The 21,326-nt window shown below is 50.7% G+C and overlaps 1 pseudogene; it reads right to left on the bottom strand.

Moving 5' to 3' along the window:
- LOC105101452 (CDK5 and ABL1 enzyme substrate 2-like) overlaps positions 1 to 21,081 on the bottom strand; it is a 54,565-nt pseudogene extending 33,484 nt beyond the window's left edge.
- Between the last annotated feature and the right edge of the window lie 245 nt (positions 21,082 to 21,326).

Below are 21,326 nucleotides of genomic sequence, written 5' to 3'. Positions count from 1 at the left end.
ACCCACAGTTCAGGCTGGGTCTCTTTGATCCTGCACTGACAACTTGGTGAGACCAGGACCTTGTCTGCCCCCTGACTCCCGCTATGAGCTGAAAGTAAAGGCTAGCGCTACCCTGCCTGAGGCCCAGCCAGGTTCTAGATGCGCCTCTAGCCCTGCGTTCCCCACAGCTGAGGCCCTAAGTGTCCACAGAGGCCACAAGGCCCCACAGGGGTATTGGAAACCCGGGGAGCAGCGGGAGCCTAGGGTGCAAGATGCTGCCCATGCACATCTCCCCCCCACGGGGCAGCGCAGCCTGGCTCTTCTTGGGAGCACCACCCACCAAGCCCGAAGCCCAAGGTTGGATGCCTCCTGCCCACCGTGCCACTGGGGCCCCTGCTCATCCTCAGTCCTGCCTCCCACTGCACTCACCAAGGTGGATGGTAGCGTTGACCTGCACCAACAGGCATTGGCATGTCCAGCAAAGACATCACAGCGTCAGCGTTTCCATGATGCCTGGGCTTGTGGCTTACCAGCCCAGGCCAGGGCGAGGCCTAGGGCAGCACTGAGCAGGGAGGCACCTGTCCGGGTGCAGTCCCAGACGGCTCCCAGGGAGAGGAGCTCCTACCCGTGCATCTTCCCCAGCTTGCCCGCCCCTGCGCCACGCCTGCCCCTGCCCACCCCAGCGCAGTGCGATCAGGCCCCAGCTCCGACTCCAGGAGTGGCTGCGGTGGCGTGACAGCCGGAGCCCAGGCTGGCACAGCTGGGGAGTCCGGCGGTGGTGGCGGTGGCACTTTTCATGGCTCCTGAGGCTTCAGAGGCGGTGGAGGCAGTGGCAGCAGCAGCCGGACCCTCGCAGCAGCTTGCAGCTGGCAGTGTCTGGGCCCACATGAGGAGCGAACTGTGGAGGATGCCCCCGCCCCTCCCCCTCGGCTCCACTTCCCCTCCCTGCCCGCCTCCCTCCCCTCTGCCCTCCTCTTGACCAGGTGACTGTGGAGTCTCAGCCTTGCCCTGCAATGCTCTCCCGCTGGCAGCTTGGATAGGGCGCCGGGTGCTCCTCGCTCCCAACTGGGGGACCCTCTGAGGCCAGCAGGGCAGTGGGGAACCGCCGGGGCTGCGGTGTGCAGAGACTTAGCAGCCATGGGCCTCATGCTCCCCGTTCACTAGGGACCTGAATCTGAAGAAGGGTAGGACTCGGAAGGCTCTTGGGGGTTCCAGGAGTCCCCTGGCGATCGTCAACCTCAGCTGCTGAGTGCCTCACCCCATGACCCCCACCCTGGGCAGAGAACCCCTCACGGAGCCGGGCCAAGGACAGCCAGGAGAAAGACGAGGAGGGACGCTGAGCCAGGCACCAGGATGTAAAGGGACCCACCGTGGCCAAACATCTGGAGTAAAGCTGTGGCAGTGGGCTGGACCCTAGATGGCCTCAGGGACCTCGGCGCGTGCCCATCCCCCACCCCACAACTCAGGGCTCAGCAGCGGGTCAGGCAGGACGCTTGGACTCTGAAGCCCAATTCACGACCAGAAACCCAGTACATCCCTCACCTCAGTGCCTGGAGGTGAGGAGCTTTCCAAGAGGCTGGCCTGCTCACACTCTGACCCTGCACAGAGCCTTTTACATGTAAGCCAGAGTTGAGAGTGCCTTTCTAGCAGCCAGGGGAAAGCGGGGCTCTCTACATCGCTAGGTGAATGTTTCTGGCAAGCCATCACCACCAGATGTAGGGTTAAGCTATTTGGGCTCCAGCCTGGGAGGAGGTGGCAAGACTGAAGGGTAGCCACCATTCCCCATCGCCCCACCCCACACCAAGTTTCAGATAGACTGGGCTCCACAAGGCACACCCAAGATTTTGGGGAGACAGCTGAGAACTTCCCAGACCAGGATTCCATGGAAGTTTGATCTAGAAGCACCTGACAGAGCCTCCTATCAAGGTCTAATCCTGGGAGCCCAGGAGCACCGGTTAGCCCTGTCATTGGCCTGGCTCCAAGGCCTCTACCTTGATCAGGATCAGGTGCTGGGCAAGACAGATTCAGAGATGCTTTCCTGGAACTCCCCACCCAAAGGAGAGGCAGATAGTTAAACAGATTATTAAAAGATACGGCAAGGACCCCAAATGCCACGTATGCACAGGCACATCCTGAGCTGTGACCCAGCCTGGGAGGAAGAGCCAGGGGATGGCTCCCTGGAAGAGGCGACAGTTCTAAAGGCTGAGTGAGGGTTACCAAGGGAGAAGGAAGGGAGGCTTTCAGGCATTGAATGCTGGTTAGCCAGCCAAAGCAAGAAGAAAAATAAATTGTGTGTGTGTGCGTGTGCGTGTGTGTCCCGAGCTGCCTGCCACAGAAGACACTGGCACATTTTACTTTGGAAAGATAGGGGAGGAGGCTGTGCAGAGGGGCCCAGTGCGGGCTTGGAGAGCAGTGAGGCAGCCCTTGCAGCGGCTGATGGGACTGACTCAGTTGGGCAGAGGCGCCTAGGGGAGAGGAGAAGCTGATTTGGAGAAACAGCAGGGAGCCACATGGGCTGGCAAGGTGACTTCCAGAATAAGGGGCCAATGAGCAGAAAGTGAAAACTGACCGTGCATGCAGGAGGCTGAGCTGTCCAGCTGGGTGTGGTGCTCACACAAAGGCACTTCCTCTAGAAACCTATCTTGACCTTGAATTGTAAAACATGCCCCACTCAGGCTCTACAAACTCTCCATGTCTCCATTCTCATTCCCTGAAAGTTCAATAGTGCACTGGCTGAACAGTTATAGACAGAAGAGAAATAAATAAAGGATGGGTTTTATTATCTGACAGTTTGGTTCCTATGGGGACTGTCTCCACCTCAGAAGCATGGTAGTATATTCACCCTCTAGGGGCTCGAACTTGAGATCAAGAGCCACAGGGCCAGGGATTCCACAAACACACTTGTTTGGACACCTGCAGTATGTGAGTAAAGTAGGCACGTGATAATTCTAACCCAGTTAGAAGTTCTTCTTGACCTTATGCTAGGTAGAGGTACCATGACTGCAGTGAGACCAATCTCAAGACCCCCTTCCAAATATTAAGAAGTCAACTTACAAACACACAGTTTTGAGGAGGCTCCTGTCAGTTTCTAGTTTGGATGATGAGATCCCTCGAGTTTGTGACCTGAGGGCTATGACTCACCCTTGGCTTTCCCCTGGAAGCTCTTGGCCTGAGTATCACCTTCTTCTCCATCTCCCACAGTGTGTGTTCCTTCCCCATCCCAAGATGCTCATCTCCTAATGCTCATCCTCCTACACTCCCAAGCCAAGCCAGTTTTCCCTGCTAGACTGGAATGGCCTGGGTAGCCCTTGACTAGCCAGAAGGGGCACTCTGCACAGGTCCCATTTCTCCTAGAGCTGGGAGGCGGGCCCAGAGATCACTGGAACACTATGCCCCACTACCTCCAGGCAAGACTCTTTGAATCCTGTCTGCCAATGAAGTTGGGATTACCAGTTTCCAAGGACATTGGCTATTATTGGGGCTTTATCAGGCTCATCAAATCCTTAATTACTTATAGATCTTGGCCAGCCCAGTCCCTTAAGCCCTGATAACCTCTAGGCCTGCAAAAGCTGTCTCCCCCAAACCAGACTCCTGGGGAAGCAACTCTACCAGATGAAGTTCACCCCAACTCTAATAGCCTGGCTGGAGAAGAGACATTAGCAATCTATGGGGCATATGTTGTAAACCCATTTCACAGACGGGAAAACAGGCTCAGAGGAGTAACTTGCCCAAGGCACCTGGTGAGTTGCTGGCAGACCCAGGACTCAATCTTCTTGGTTTGCTCCTCACAACACAAAGATGTAGTCACAGAAATTAAAAGTGGATCAATAAATCTTTCATTTGAACAGTTTAGCCAAACAGGTCCTTGTTTTTTTCTAAAAAGACCTTCAGTTATACCAATTCTGGCTATATTTATGCAATATTTACCATATGTAGGCACTGTGCTCAGAACCTACATCTTACTAGGAGATGGTATTCCCATTTTCCACTTGGGAAAGAAGGTGCAAAGAGATAACCTGAGCCCATCAGGAATCTTAACTGGAACACTACTTCAAGCCTGTAGTTTGCCACCAATCCTGCAGATGAAATGGCAAGGCAAAGAAAACATGGTGGTCTGCTTGGAAACCACAATCGTCACTTAGTTTTGTCATCCTGTAAAGCAGACCTCTCCCTTCTCTGTCATCTCATTTCTCATCCCAGCCAATAACTGGACAGAGGGAGCACCAGTTGGAATCCTGAAATTCCCAGGAGTCTCTTGCCCTGGCACAATCTCTTGGGCACTGTCTGCTGCACATAGAACCACCACTGCCCAAGCACTAAAGGTACCCTTCAGGCACCCACCTTGCGGCAGCCTCCAAGGCAGGACCCACTTGTAGGCCCCAACACCCTGGCCACCCCCGCCTCCCCAGGTACTCTTTCCACTGCATTACCAATGCAATAGAGGGGAACAAATTTGACTCTGTATTGGATCTGTTCCTTTAGCTTCAACCACTGTGCAGCTACTTTCTAGGCTCAGTCTTGCCAGCTCTGCACCTTTTGTGAAACAATGTTGCCTTTAGTATGAAATACACAGGAGAACCTATTTGGGGGCTCTGACCTTGAAGGATGTTAGCACTTCTGCACTTAAGTGGAGATGGCAAGTTGCAAAATAGAGAATGACTTTTGATTTATTGGAAGTTTACAGGGACATCAGGACCTGGCCCACATGGACAGCTGCAAGAACAAAGAGTGCCTGCAGCAAGAAGCTTGCAAAAATCAACCACACCCCTTCCCCCCACCCTTTTTATCTCATACAAAAGGAGCCAGTATTCTGACTAGAGCAGGATGGTTCTCCAAATACATTAGTTGGCCATTCCTTTCTGTCTATCGGCTTTCTGAATAATGTCGCTATTCCTTGCCACACCTTGTCTCCCAATTTTTTGGCCTGTCATGTGGCTAGCAGAATGAGTTTGGACTTGACAACACCAGTGGCACAGTACAGGGGCCCATGCCTGGCAGCCAGGTGAGGAGGCTTCCATTTGTTGGAGACACACCCCACAGGCCAGAGAGGAGGAAGGAAATCATACACAGTGTATCCTCCCTAGACAGGAGCACCCCCTTTCTGCAGGGCAGGGGCCTCTTTAACCTCATTCTATGGTCAGGAAACGGGTCCAATTCAGACTGTCTGGTTTTCTTAGAACCAGGATAATCTGAAATGCTACCCATATGAGAAGTTACTTCCTCCACAAAAAACAATCTAGAAACTCAGAAATCTGGTCCCTTGACCCAGGCCTCCCTGACATGGTAGGTGGCAGGACCAAAGGCCAGCTCAAGCCCACCTGTGGTTCTCATGTTGACATCCAGGGCTTCCCTTGGCCCCATGGAGTCCAGCAAGGTCCATCCTTTCCATAGGCTCCTCTGAAGGACAGAAAAGGCAGGCGAGAGTTTGCAGAGGGTCATTATCAAATACCAAAGGTGAGCAAAAAGAAGGTTTCCATTACCAGAAAAGACCCTGAGCTGTCATCTCAGTCCCAGGCCTCCAGGGGCAGCCTGTGTCCCAACTTCCTCCTAGAGCAGTGCTCCTCTGGGTGTGTGTGTCCGCCAGCCTGGATCCAGGGTGTCCTTCGGAGGAGGTCCTGGCTTCCAGGGCTCTAGCCCCACCCCACTTCCCTCAGGCTTGAACTTGAGTGCTCTAAGTCCCTTATGTGCAAGGAAAGGGTTCTCCTGCTGAGAGTCTAAAGTTTGAAAGCCTCTGCCCTGATGAATCTCTCCAGAGCCCAAAGGCTGGCCCAGGCCCTTGCCAGATTGCATGCTGGGATCCCTGCTACCCCACTACAAGGCCTGAGGAGGCTTCTCCTTTCTCTCCCCGGCCCCCGGGCCCTGTGACTCTGGCCTTTTTGCACTGAGGGAGCTCCCAATTCCCCCAGGGAGGACAGGTAGCAGGGAACCAAACCCCAGGGTATCTTTTTCCAGAGCAAAATTCAGGCCTTCACACCCTGATCAGTCACTGCGAAGACTCTACAACCAGGATGTGGAGCACCACAGTGGCTCCTTCTCCTTCCCACCACTGCTCAGAGGCCTTCTCTCCCCTGCCGTCTGCTGCAGTAGGTCCCTGCAGTGGGTGCCACACGGGCTGAGATGAGCCCATGAGCTGACTAAAGGAAGAAAGGGCACATCCCAAACTGAGAAAACAGCAAAAGGTAAAGTGTGGAGGTAGAAGCACATACAGAAACACCAAGGGGAGGAGAGCAAGATATGGGAGGAGTTGGTGGAGGGGCCAGGATGGAATTTGCCAGGATGGCCTTGGTGGCAAAATGCTGAGGCCAGTTCACTACTGTTCAGACATGTCTCTACAGCACAGCGGCCTAAGGTGGCCCTGGGCAGCTAGAGACATGTAAGCCATTAAGTCTTTAGTGGGCATCATAAGTTAGCCAGAGGGCCAATGATTCGCTACAGAGTTAAGACTGAGGGGTGAAGCCCCTGTCCCCTTGGCCACCAGGGAGCTCACAGGAGGCTTACCCACCCTGACTCTGCACACCACACTCTGTGCCAGTGGCATATCTTCTGCCCTCATGAGGGATGGGGATTCAGGTGTCCACAAGTGAGGTGCAGTCCCAGGTCTCACCAGACCCCAGACTCACATCTGCTCCACTTCGGTGATGGGATACCCAAGTGCCACCATTCCTACTGAGGTAAGAGCTACAAAGTGGAGACCCCAGACACTCTGTGAAATGAATGTGAGAGGCTCAGCCCTTCCCATCTCATCCCATCCTACATTGGGTACAGCCTTGCCTGCAGCCTGTCAGAGCTGAACACCCACATTCCCAGATTCAGGGATTAGGGGACGTGCATCTGCCTTGCTCACCTGGCAGATAACTCCTTCTCCAGAATCATATGTCCAGCTAGACACAACCCCTAATGAATCAGATCACCCTGTTCATAGACACACCATTTCCATGAGCAGTTTTTCTTGCCTGTAAACTTCTCCTATGTGGCAAAGAAATGAAATTTTGATCGGTTTACACTGTCTGGGTATCACAGCATTTAGCACTGTGTAAACCCAGAGGATGAAGGTGCTACCTCCTGGGGACGCTCCTGAGGACTTGGCTAGGGTTGGGGCTTTTCCGCTAAGTGTCTCTGAGAGATTTCTTTGTGTTAGCAGAGTGACAGTAACAGATTTGTGTTTTAAACAGCAATCCTTTGGGTCAGAGGGAGTGAGAAAGGGAAGCAAAGAGCATGAATCCAGGACAGTGTCAGTGGCGGCCTGGACAGGAGGGGGAGGGGGATACAGAGAGGTGAATGTATTTGGAATTGGGACCCAGGGAAAGGGGAAGAGCTGAATGCATGTGGGGTGAGGAAGAAACAGGGAGCAGACAGAGCCCCAGGTTCTGGTTTGACCAGGTGGGGAGATGGAGCTGCTGTAAGGATCAGGGAGGGGTGGGAAGAGAGTTCCAGATGGCAGTTTGGGGCCAACTGAACCTGAGACACTTACGAGACTAGATCAAATCTGATACACGTTCCTCATGAAATCACTGGGAGAAACTGATCCCCAGGGAATTCCCACTGAGGCTGAGGGTCTTCTTACTCCAGTGGATAAAAATCCTCTTGTTCCTGGGGAAGGTGACTGTTTATACTGGGGTTGGAACTTGGGAGAGGCATGTGAGGACGGGAACATAGAGGCAGCACCAAATGAGACTGTCAAATCTCTCTAGGGACAACAACCCTTCAACTGCCCATCTGTCCCTGCACCACTGTGTCCAGCCAAAGAACATTACTCTGCCAGGCTGTGTGCCCATGAAGGGGACAGTCTCCCTGCCCCCAACACCGTGGTTCTGAGTGTGGACAGTAGGAACTGACTGTGTGAGTCTGTGATCCCAGCTCCAGCCCCTGCTGCCTCTATGGCCTGGAGTCATGGTGCTCTGACCTGCTGACCAAGGCTTGAACCACTTTCCTCAGGTTTGCATTGGAAATTAGAAACCCTCAGACCACAGGAAGCTCTTGCCCAGCCCTCCCATGTGAGGGCAGTTTTCTGTTGGCCACACAGAGACTGAGCACTGGCTTACACGTGTGCACAAGCACACACACACACATAGACACACATGGACAGTGATATTAAATAAGGACTATGGGGTGGGATCAGGAGAGGAACAGATGTGAGGGTGCTAATAGGACCAAAAAAAAGAAAAATGGGGTTGGAGGCATCACCTACAAGTGTCACCACTCCCACACTTTTCAGGTCTTATCCCACATGTGCCTGAGGACATCCCTAGAAGTACGAGCTAGAATCATCCCTACTGTGCAGGAGGGGAGACCATCCTGGAGAAACACCAGGATAAATCCAGGATTGAGAACAGGTAAGAACAAGGACTTGAGTCTAGAAGCCAGGTCATCTCCTCACAGCTCCCCGGGAGCTGTGGAGAGGGTAGGGCTGCTGTAACTGTGGAAGATGTGGGTTTGCATGGAGAAGGGCATGAGAAGGCAGCAGCCAAGAGAGTTGTATGTAGGGGTGTTGTCTGAGGAGAGGGTTCAAGGATGTGGACCAAAGGAAGTGATGTCCTTCCTTGACAACGACCCCAACAAAAATAGAAAGTGGTTACCAGGCACCCACATTCTAGTGATAGCCCCAGAGCCAGCTCACTTGGTTGGAGACATTTCACAGAGAAACATGTTCTTTTTCTGTTTCATGAACTCCTGGGGCTTCTCTTCCAGGAAACCCTGCAGTGAGAGGTTTCTGAGAGGCTGTAGGCGTTGGATGAACCCTCAGTCCCAACGCCTCTGGTCTGTTACGAGGAGGTCACCTAAGGTAATACTAGGTGCCCTGGAGCAGGCCAGTCCTGGCCCAGTCTCCTCTGGGAGCCCTCCCTGGGCAGGCCCGCTTTCCCTCAACTCCATCTTGGGGTAGGGGGACGTGAGAGGAGGTGTCCCCTTTGGGCAGGAATGGGTTATCGAACACGTGGTAACCTGGTGGTCCTGTCATGGTCACACCTGAGGACAGGGCTGGCAGTGGGGAAACAGGACTCCTGAGGGGGCTCTTATCTGTGCCAATGGAAATCTAAGGCCCTCAGGTCATCAGCTTTTTTGTCCCTGATGAAGGTTTGTGCAGAGGGTTGAGTGTGTGTGTCTGGACTGGAGATACATTGTGGGTCTGAAAGCCAGCCAAGACAGCCAGACGGGGCTCTGAGGTTTCTGCCCGGTGGCTGGGCATTGTGTTTGCAGGACTCCACACAGTACATGGGACAAGACCTGGTCCATGGAGTCCCCTGCTCCATTTCCCTGCAGGAGCAGCAGGTGCCCCACGGAAACAACACAGTCCAGGACGGGCTCAGGGTGAGTATGAGTGATGAGACTTCACCCTCAGGAAGCCCCAGGTCCCAGAGCTGCCCTGCTCCTCCCCTAGGCTCCCTCTTAGAGACCTGCTGCCAAAGGAATCTGATGCCCCATCTCTCCCACCTGTCCACACAGCCCAGGCCCTGCCTTGGCCAGATGCAAAGTCAATGCCCACATATGAGTCAGAATCTCAGAAAAAGACTTTGACAGAATTTCAGTTCATGTTCAGTCAAGTGTGTTTCTGCATTTTTCTACAGATTGTCCTGTTTCTCCTATATCCCCACGTGTCCATGTTGGCCTCACAATTCTGATCCCTCCCACCCCAGGATCAGCCTCTGTGTTCTCATCTCTACAATGGGATGCTGTGATAGCAGTCACAGAGATGAGGTAGTTCATGCAGGGAGGTGCTGGCACTGCGATGCTGACACAATGATCTGAGACATTAATGCATTTAATCATCACGCACGACCCCTTGTACTGGTGATGCTGAGAACCTTGAATCCTGGGCAGCAACCCCTTCTACTCGCACATTCCTCTGCAACTATAGAGCTTTCACCGCCACCCAGCAGGTCCTGGAACTTGTGTTCCTAAGGCAGTACTCTGTCCTCAAGGACACTGGTGACTCAGCCACTTACTAGCTGTCACGTGTGGCATTGTCACTCTACCTCTCTGAGCCTCAGTTTGCCCCTCTGCACATCGGGGTCAACAGAGGATCATGCCCTAGGAGGGTAGGAGCAGAGTGGGTCCTTCATGGAAAGTGCTTTCTGGGGACCTGGCCCCTGGAATGGTCAGTTGAAGGGGCTGTTTTGGGCTAATTGGTCATTGTCCTCCTGCCCATGAGGAAGCCTCTACCTCCTGTGTCACTGGGACTTTGGCCTTGGTTGGAAGTGTTTTCCCATTTCAAAGGGGATAGGTGATTCCATTAGCAGTCTTGGTCCTAGGAGAGTGTGAGCAGGGATCCCTGGGAGGGAGAAGTGGAGTCCCAGGCCAATTCAGATCTGTATGATGGGGTAGGTTGGGCTCATTCATTCCTCAAATATATAGGAAGGGCCCCTAGGGACAGGTGCTTTTCTAGGGTCAACCATCATTTAATGTGGGGAGCAGAAATCAGCCCTGCCTTCCAGGACTTCCATTCTCACAGGAGTCACACTGTCACACTCGACATCACCTTAATGTAGTGTTCCCAGGATAGTCCATGTGGTGCCTTCCTTGTTTCATCTAGATATGGATGTGTCCTCCCTTATAGTGATGAGGACAGTGGACTCCTGCACCAGCTGAAACAGTGAGTCTCTTTGATTGAAGAGGGAAGGATTCCCCCAAATACTGTGTGAAGCTGTAGGCTCTGTGGATGGGCAGAGGAAGGCATCCTGCTCACCATCTGGTGGATTCTCAATGGTGAGGACCAGCTGGTGCTCAGGGGACCCAGTGAGCCTCAGGGGACCACTGAGCCCACCCTATGGGAGGTGAGTGGCAGGGGCAGTATGAGACCCAGGCAGGGTCCCTGGAGGATTAGTCAGCAGGCAGATGCAGGAGCTAAAGTCTGAGGTGGGAGGAGGCCCACGGGAAGCCTGAGTGGCAGACAAAGCCTGTCTATTCCCTCCTAGGTCAGACACTTATAGAGAAGCTCCTGTGTTCCCGAGAGGGCAGTGCCCAGAGCAGACAGCCTGCCTGTCCTCACAAAGGTGCCATCCAGTAGGGAGGGGCAAGGAGATGGAAAGAACAGTGTAACAGGTGTCCCTGAAGAGGTAGAGAGGTGGTCACACCACTGACCAAGGGCTGTCCCTTCAGAAGGCTTGTAGCAGCCCCCTCTCTGTGTTGAGGCCCGCCATTTGGCCAGACTGCCAGGTGAGATGGGATGTGGAGCAGAACCGCCCTCTACATAGAGAGTAGCTGAATGCTAATTGGAGCAGGTCCCTGCAGGGCTGCTCTGGGAGCACCTTGTGTTAGGCAAGGCCAGGTCTCTGACTCTGGTGTCCCCCTGACTACCCCTAGGGCCGTGACCTCCATCCTGGGCACCTGGTTGCACCAGTACCCAGAGGATTTCTACCAGCTTACATAATTTCCCTGCCTAAAGATTATGCTCACTTACTTAAAGCTGAGCATGCTTGGCTCAGATCTGAAGCACTGGGTCCACTTTCTCCTGGCAGAGCTGGAGGAGCTGGAGCATCTGGAGCTTCAGGTCACAGAGGGTGATGGTGAGCAGGATGCAGGGTGTGTGATGGGCTGAGTGGGGAGGGGAAGGCACTGGCCCACACAGAGCAGAGCCTCTTGAGGCTGGAACTGGCCAGGAGAAATAAGGAGGCTCAGAACTCTCATCCCTTGGACTGCAGTCTGGGAAGACTTCCTAGGGGTGGAATCTTGGACTGAGAGTTTGTTGATTGGCAGTGAGAGCTTTCCTGTCTTTTGGAGACACATGGGAAAGCAGTCATATTGATGAGAGTTTCCCTACTTGGAGCTACAGCACCAGCTCCAGAACCCACTGGGGAAACACCTCTGGATGGAGAGCCAGCTCCAGCTCTCCTGCCTGTGACAGAGCCAGAGCCAGAGCAAAGGAATGTGCTGTAAGTATCAGTCAGGCTCTGCTGCCTGCCCTCGCCTTCAGTGCTGGGACGCCCGCCGTTCCTGATGTGTCTGTGAACTTACAATTCCTGATTATTCTTAGAAGTGATAACATGTTACTTGTGGCCTGTTGTGTCTGGCTGACTAACGTATGAGGACACTGATTATCAGTGTGTTTTGGTTTAAATTTAAAAAATTTTTAAATTAAAAATAAGGCATGTCATCAAGTTACATGCAGATCCCTAGAATCCTCCTACACTGCTGGTGGGAATGTAGTTTGGGGCAGCAATTATGGAAAACTATATGGAAATTCCTCAAAAAAAAAAAAACACCCTAAAAATAGACTTACTGTATGATCTAGCAATCCCACAATATATCCAGAGGGAACTCTAATTCGAAAAGATGCATGCACTCCAAGCCATGGAAGCAACCTAAATGTACATGGACACATGAGTGGATAAAGAAGCTGTGGTATATTTATACAACGGAATACTGCTCAAGCATAAGACAGAATAAAATAATGCCATTTGCAGCAACATGGATGGACCTAGAGACTGTCATTCTAAGTGAAGTAAGCCAGAAAGAGAAAGAAAAATACCATATGGTGTCACTCATATGTGGAATCTAAAAAAAGGAGAGAGAGGAAATGACACTATGAACTCATCTACAAAACAAAAACAGACTTGCAGATATTGTAAACAATCTTATGCTTACTGGGGAAAGGAGGTGGGAAGGGTTAAATTTGGGAGTTTGAGATTTACAAATGTTAGTCATTAGATAAAAAATAGATTTAAAAAAATTTCTTCTGTATAGCACAGGGAAAACTATGTTCAATATCTTCTTATAATCGTTATGAAAATGAATATATGTACATATACACATGACTGGGACATTGTGCTGTACACCAGAAATTGACACATTGTAACTGACTGTATTTCAATAAAACTAAATACATAAATAAAAAAGGCAGGGCTCTGCATGTGTTCCATCCAGGCGAATTTCAAATTGCAAAAGCGGCACCCACTTGAGCTCATATGAGCAGAAAGAGTCTTAAAACATACCAGGTGCCTGAGAAGCTGCAGGAAGGTCAGAGAGTCAGGCCAGCATGCCTGGGAGGTGCTCACAGGGCCTAGCACCCCTCAGGCTCCCCCAGCAGACACCCACTGCTGTGCCCCTGGTACAGCCCCTAGGACATGTCATTCAGGTTCTGCAGGGGAAGGAGCTCTGCTTTTTGCTCAAAACCACAAATGAGGAGGAAGGAGGAGCCATGATGTCCATCAAAATAAGGTCAGGGGATGCCATGGTCTGAGGTAACTGAGTGAGGCCACGGTCAGCGACCCCTCTCTTCCCTGCTTAGAGATTGAGCCCCCAATGCACAGAATAGCATAGGTCCTCACAGGGAAGAAATTCTGAACTCTCCCTGGAGGAGGAAAGACAGAAGCACATGAGTAAACTGGGAGCAGGTGAAGCAGAGATCAGAGGACCCAGGGGATGGGCTGCCTGGGCTGAGCCTCTCCCATGATACTCAGGAGCACAGGCTCTGTGTGGGTTTGTAGGATGTGGCCAGAAATGAGCACATCAAAATCTGACCGCAGAACCAAGTTCACCTCCAGAAAACACCTCGAGTACAGAGCCCCAGACGTCTATTGGCCACTTGGAGGTTTTGGAAGCTTGAGATACTATATAGCTCATGACAGAACTGGGCTTCAGTAGCATACTCCCGAGGTCTTAGAAAACCACAAACAAAAGCTCTGAGGACCTCTGATTCTGCTAAGGGTCCCACCTGGTAAAACCGCTAAGGAGCTGCTTCCACGTCAGCCAATCATAGAAAACTTGCGGTCCAACCGTGAGGACCTGCAGTCAGGCTGCCAGGGCTTTCCAATCCTCTTACAAATCTCTCACCTATATATTCTGAGGTTTTGCTTTTAAAAATCCTTCAACCCATTAACCCCCTGGATACATACTTTCAGTTATAAGCCAAGGCTTTTGTTTCTGGTTTGCAAACCTTGCAAACAATAAACTAGTTCTTTTGCTTCAAGACATCTGATTCTTTTCCGGTATTTAATTCTGATTTTAGGATGACATCAGAAGTAGTGTGCAACTCATTTAGATTTATTGTTGCCAAATCTTTACTGAGTATTTACTATACGTCAAGCACTGAGCAGAAAGCAGCCTGAGAACTGATTGAAGAGCTTCCTGGTCTGGGAGAAGCTCTGAATCCACAGAAAGAGAGAAGACATGGTGGGAGATGCCTGCCCTCCTAGGAGAAAAGAACAGGGATCGTGCTCGGGAAGTTCAGGGAGTGATCCTAGATTTAGAAACTGCCTGGGGATGACAGGATTGGGCTCCACTATCAGAGACAAACTAGACATGGTTGTGGAAGAAGCTGGCAGCAGGAGCAATAGAAGCAGGTCCCTTAATGACAAGGGATCAGAAGGAACATTATGCAGCTTTGAAATTCATGTTTTCTAAAGTTTTCAATGGATACGGTAATGACTCATGTGGAGTGGAAAAGTGCCTGGTAATATATGGTAATCTCATTTTTTTCAAGTTCTACATAAATTTAGATGAATTGAAATAAATATGCTGTGTGATAGACTTCTAATTTGCTTTTAGGTTTTATTGTTAATATAAACATCAAAGTGTCATACGTGTCTTTGTTTGGATATACTAACTTCTCTGCACCAACCACACAGGGCTGGATGTGGACAAGTGACCACAGCGCATTCCCACCCTCTCCCTGCAGATCCTGTGAGGCAGCGACCTCCTCTCTCTTGTCTGCTGTGGACCCAGGGCCCAGCTCAGGGCCTCCATCAACACTCCCTGAGACCCCACCCTTGGTAAGTGGCCGGTCATGTCATGATCAAGACAAGGACTTAGAAGGCAACCCCAAATTTTGATCTTAGAGGATTGGTTTTTGTCCAGCAGTAAGACTGATGTTGTGTTTGTGTGAATGTTGCCTGTTTGTCCGACATCCATGGAGCCAGCAGCTCACATGCCATTCCCCATATGGCCACCAGAGGGAGGGGTGTCACTGCTTCTGAGAAACACTGTTCCATTCCAAAGTGCTCCTTCCCAATTTAGCCCTCCTCAGAACATGTTTTAGAGAGTGAGGATTTCTTTAAGCTATAGAGGTTTGGTTTTTTTCTTCAATCTCGTTTCAGGTCTAAGCTCAATACACTCTAATTCACAAACAGAAGTTGGCCACTGAGTGGAAGTTGTCCCTTGGGATACACAGACTTGTGTTATTCTGTGTCCAGCCCCTATCTGTGTCCAACTCTGTCCCTTCCTCTCTCCCTCCAACTGTCTGTAAATATCTATTCAAATAAAATACTTTGACAATCAGTATAATGTAGTAAAGATACTTTAAATCATCTTGTCTTTTGTGTGTGTGATGTAGATTTGGGTAGCAAGTGGTTTGCTCACAGGACAGCGGGATCACCCCAGAATCCCTAGGAGACAATTGAAGAGGGGAAGTAGGTCTCAGTGGGAGTCACTCAAAGGGAAAGGTCTCCTGCTCAGCACAGCCAAGCTGGGTCCACACTCTCTCCTATCCCCAGAGCACTGGGTCTGCTTTCCCCTGGGGAGCTCTGCTAAAATCCTGTGTATCCTAAAGGATCAGAATAAAGAACAGTGATCATATGAAATGTGGGAGAGGGACAGGTTTTGATTTTAATTACCTGGTCCTCTACCTACAACAGCTCAGCCACCTCGAAGCAGAGTCTATTCCTTGGTTTTGAGTATTTTACAGGTCTCTAGCCAAGCACTTGGCCAAGAAGACATGCTCGCATTGCTGAATGAACACTTTTGGGAAGCAAGATGTGACAGGTTTGGGAATGTATTTGAAATGGAGACTCTCCTGGAGCTGTTCCAATAGGAGGTCATCATAAATAGACACCTTCCTCACCTGCCAGGCCCTTTACATCTGAAGACCTTCCATAGCACCTCTCAGCCAGGACCCACCTGATCCCAGTGGTCTCCCACATCACATCTCACCATCTGCTCTCACGTCTCAGCTCACTTCAGCCTCCTTGATTATCCTACTATGTGGCTCTCCACACTAGGTCTCAGGAGACACCTCTGACTCCCTCAGGGATCCAATGTCATAATATGAGATCCTATGGACCTAAAGTTTCATGATGGGACTGAGTTTACAATCAATAACCACATGGAGAAACACAGCTCTGCATGACTATCATAATGGTTGGTTTTCCTTGGACAATCAATGTTAAACTCAATGGCATAAAGCAAATGTTTTCCTTTGCAATGATCATCCCTACTGAATTTTGCCCTTTGTCTGATGATGCTCTAAAACACCTGACACACAGCAAGAGGAACAGAAGGAATTTGTGTTACAATGCAATATATAATGGTATGATCCTTCTAAAACTGCTATTATCCAGGTGGGCTAGATATATGTTTAAAAAATTGTGTGAATATTACCCTTTAAATTTCTCATCTGTTTACATGAATTTACACAAAATTCTCTCATGTTTACATGAAATTGAGAAGATGGAGGTGAATCTGTTCAATTTCTTTCTCTGCATTAATTGAGATGATCCTGTTTTTCTCCTCACACTGTTAGTGTAGTATATTGCACTGATGCATTTTCCTAGGTTGCAGCCATCCTGCATTCCAGGAATAATTCCCACTTGTTCATGGTGTGCAATTCGTCTTACACAGATGGATATGAACGACTGGTATATAAGCATTTTTATGCACTTCCAACTTCAGCTCAGGCTTCCTGAGCCCTGGTAGGGAGGCCAGTGATGGCCAGGACACAACACTGAACCACAGAGGCTTGTGCCTTCTCATTAGTCATGGTAAGCGTTCTTACTAACCCCTGATTGTTGATTTACACAGTTGTGACTGTCAGACCTGCACTCACCCATTTCCCACTGTTATTTGCATATATTGTGACATAATCACCACAATAAGTCTGCTATGGAGTCCAGGCTTGTACTGTTCACTGCACATCATGCCAATAAATCAAGAGATGAGTTGTTGGGACAAGGAATAGCGTCTTTTTCAGAAAGCCAGCAGACCCAAAAGATGCTGGACTAGTGCTGCAAAGAACCATCCTACCTGAGTTTGAATTCAGGCTTGTTTTATTTTTCAGGCTATAGGCCACTTCCCCTTAGTGATTACCTTATAGCAAAAGCAACAGAATACACAGTTAAAGTGAAAGAAACAGATCCAATATGAAGTCAGATTCATTCTTCCCTATTAAAAGTCTATATGATATCTGTCACTGTACATAGATCCAAAAATCTTTTGTAGAATTTTGAAGGTCTCCTCTCTTAGCAACTTTCAAATATACAATATAGTATTTATGTTCCTTAAATCTCCATGACTTATTTATATTATAACTGGAAGTTAGGACCTTTTCACCATCACTCATTTCACCCCAGCCACCTTCTGCCTCCGGCAACCACCAATCTCCTCTCTGTGTCTATGAGCTTGGATTTGGTTTCTTTGTTACTTTACTTTTTTTTTTTTTTTTGCTTGTTTTTTTATGAATCCATGTGCAAGTGAGATCATGTAGTATTTGCTCTCTCTGTCTGGGTTATTTCACTGATCATAATGTCCTAAAGTTCCTTCCATGGTGTCACGTGGTAAGATTTCTTTTTCATTTGACTGAATAAGATTTCATTGTATATCTATACCACAATTTTTTTTCATGTTGCAAAACCAAACTGAAAGGATAAATACATCACTATTTGCGAACAGATCCGTGACACAACTTGACATTGAGGTCCAACAGCCGGCTTTCAACATTTAAATCCACAGTGCCTGCTGGGGGCTGAGGGTGTAGCACCAGGCCCTTGGATGCATGGACAACTGGGCTGGCTCTAGAGGGAGAGGGTTTCGGCTGAAGTTTGCCTTAAATACTCACTTTGCTGGAGTACCACATGGTGGCAGCTGTTGCATAGTTTAAAAAAGGACGCACTAAGGGGAAGGTTACAGACAGGTTTGGTAAATGACTAAATCTCACTACATAAACATTCAAACTTAAATTACTGTATCAGCCATTCTAATATTTGTATAGAAATTCCCAAGGTGTGTCCCGCAAGGGTAAGTGTAAACCAGGACATAGGTTTTGGAAGTCAGTCCCTTGCAGTGCTTGTAATAGGAGTGCCACCAAGACTCGAGATGCTGTGGTGGCAGGACAGGTCACTTTCCAGAAGAATTGCCTGGGGCCTAGCAGCTTCATCCTCCAATCCCCTCTTGGTGCATGTCAGGGTTTGGTGGGCCATCTTGGGGAGGTAAGGAAGAGGCAATCCTCAATAAGGGTGGAATATAGATTTGGGCTTCATGCTCCATCCTGCAGTCCCCCAGGAATTGAGAGACTGAGGAAGGAGGAGCAGCTGCTAACAGGGTGGGAGTGGGTCTGCAGGTGGCCCCCTGCACCTCTTCTGGGGTCTAGGCTGAGTTGCTGGAGGTTGAGTGCAGTGATGCAGGCTAGCATCTCCCTGCTGCAAAAGCACCAGTCCACATGGATGGCACGTAGGGCGGGCTGTCCTGGGGCCCCTCCACTGACAGGATGATAGGACAGTTGTGGGGAAGCAACTTAATGGCCCAGCCAACATGGTCCTTTTTTAGAGCAGCTGACCCATGAAGGGAGAAACTTCCGTTGTCGGTCTTCGGTATTTCTCGTGGGGCCAGTAGCAGAGATGGTGCAGAGGAGCTCACGTGTGGGCACTGACCCGCCCTCAGGGTCCACTTAGGGTGGGCTGCACTGGCCAAGGTGCTTCTCCTTCCTGCCTGGAGGGGGGAGAGGGGAAGGCACGGGCACCAGCCTTTTAGGGAGGCAGGGCTGTGAGGTCAGTCTCCTCCCTGCTCAAGGGTCAAGTGTGGTTCAAGTCACAGCTTCAGCAGACCTAATTTAACCAGTTTTTGTTTACTTAAAAAAAAAAACCAAAACACAGACCCACATCCTAAATGACAATAAATAACCTGTTTTCTTGACAATATTCCTTAGGAAAATCAAGAGCTGGCAGAGCCATCAACCCGAAGGTCTCAAGTGTCACGGGCAAGAGGGGTTTTCCTGGTGAAAGATGAAGGGTGGGCCCCTGCATGGGGTGGGCAAGGTTGAGGGGTGTGACACTCGGGGTATTGGGATTTCACAGTGATCCCATTCTCAGAAGAACAGGTCCAGAGTGAAAGGTGAGATAAAGACAAACCGGAGCCTGCTCTCATTGGCTGAGGCTGATATCAGAGCTCTGCCTGTGGGATGCGGGGAGGGAGGTTGACAAGCCCCAGGGTCTGGGCTGGGAAGTAGCCAGGCCGATGTGGCGGGGCTGGGGTGGGTGTTTCCCAAAGGGCACTTTCTACACCCACCGAACTAGCCAAGATTGATGCTTCAACAGGTTAACTCAGCAATTCAGTGGGTTGAGGAAGATCTGGAAACACAGATCTCCTTTGAGATGCTAGTGCAGTGGCTGCAACAGTCTGCAAAAGGCCAGGGGACGCCAAGAAAGAAAAAGATGCTGCAAAGTCCGGATTCACCACCATGCGTCACAAAGTCCTGGTGCCAGACCAGTCTCAGGCACAGGAAGAAAAGAAACAGTAACAAACCCCCACATTTTGTTCCTGGGAGAACTCAGGAAGATGCTCAGAAACGCCGTGGCAGTGTGGTGTGCTTTGGAGTGAAAGCAGAGTCCCCCAAGAAGCAAGGGTGGGAAGGAAGAGCAGCACCAGCCAGGGAGGCTGGCGGCCTACACCACAGGGCCGGGAGCCACCTCTGGGCCCACGTGCATGCCGCAGCCCTGGGGTGCCGGGGTGCCAGGCTCAGGAGGGCCAGGCTAGAACTGCTGCATGAGAAGTCGGTAATGAGGCAACACCTGGCTCTCGGGAAGGTACAGAGCAAGTTCCAAGGCCATGAGCATGGTGAACTCAAACCCGATGAGGTTCGATCTCTTGAATTGAAACCTCCCTTCTAACTTGTCAATGAGCTGCTTCCCAACATTCCTGTGCAGATCGCTGCCGATTTCGGTCGCCAGCAGCACGCAGGTGCCTGCGCACAGCTGGCAGGTCTGCCTGTTACACTTGCCCTGAAGGACCAGCTTCTTGAAGTACATGTAGGCCATGGACACCGTCAGGGGCTCCAGGCCACACTCTCATTTTAAACTTCTGATTTTACTAACTGTCAGCTTGAGGTGTGGGAACTTCTGGAAATTCTCGTTGATGTCCTTCTTAAGGTTGGAGGGCTTCACATACTCTGTCACCATGGTCCTGTAGGATGCAAAAATGAGGATGTGTTTGTGCTTGCCGCAGGGCCACTGAGGGTCGTCCAGGAGGTCAGGGTGGTACTCAAGGGCATCCCACATGTTGGCCCATAATTCTAGGCCGGCTGCTGTCACCCTGGTGGGGGCCATTTTGCATCTCGACCTTGGCAGACTAGGGGGGACACTGGGCCAGGGCAGAGGCCATGGGCCATGGCTGTCCGGCTTAAGTGTGACCAGGGCTTTGGTGGGGTACAGGAACTTGGTGTAGGACACAACCTTTCCACCTGCCCCCAGCTCCACACCTTCCAACTGAAAGACCATCTCAGAAGACACGAAAATGTTGCCAGACGGATGCCTCTGCTACTGGTTGTTCCCCTGCAGGTCACTGACCCACCAGCCTTCTCCGTAGGGCAGGACCAAGAAGGCCACATGCAGGGACCATTTGGCACAAATCAGCATGATCCCACTGCTCTTGGTATCATACTGCCTCATGTTCTTGATGAAGTGAGTCTTCTTCAGGCCTTTGTGTCTCAGGGACCCAGATATGTGCGTTGTCCACTGAACCAAGGTACGTCCCACTGTGTCTTTCAGAAACATGAGGGAACAGTGCTGGGAGGCGATGCGCCTTCTCTGGTGCTGCCCATTGAGGCCTAGGCCCCAGCCAAGGCCCAGGCTAATGGGGGCAGGTGCAGGGCTGAGCAGGCCCTGGGGGGGCCTAGGCCCTGCTCATGATATTGGGCAAAGGCAGGCCAAAGGGCAGTCCAGGTGGTGTTGCATGGGGCTCGTGGGCATCTGTCGGTGGCAGTGGTGGGGGTGGGGGCTTCTCGCCTCCTGGGCCCAGGTTGAGGGACACCCATTCAGGGAGATGTTGTTCAGGAAAAGGACCATGGCCTGGTGGTGCCAAGAGTCCCTGTGCCTCAGCAGCACCTGCGGAGGGGCTGGCAGGCAGTAGGGCGCTGGCGGGGCTGTGGGATGGGCCTGGGGATCCACCTGCTGTGGCTGTAGCCATCCTCTGACTCTATACCACAATTTCTTCATCCATTCATCATCGTTGGACACTTGGCTTTTCTCCGTATCTTGGCTATTGTAAATAACGCTGCAGTCACCATAGGGGTGCATATATCTTTTCCAGTTAGTGTTTTCCTTTTCCTCAAATACCAGAAGTGGGATTGCTGGGTCACATGGTAGTTCTAGTTTTAATTTTTTGAGGAAATGCCATACTGTTTTCCACAGTGACTGCCCCAAATTACATTC

This window comes from Camelus dromedarius, chromosome 8 (assembly GCF_036321535.1).
Source record: "Camelus dromedarius isolate mCamDro1 chromosome 8, mCamDro1.pat, whole genome shotgun sequence".
In the NCBI taxonomy this organism is placed as follows: Eukaryota; Metazoa; Chordata; class Mammalia; order Artiodactyla; family Camelidae; genus Camelus; species Camelus dromedarius.
This window is presented reverse-complemented; position numbering and strand designations above follow the sequence as displayed.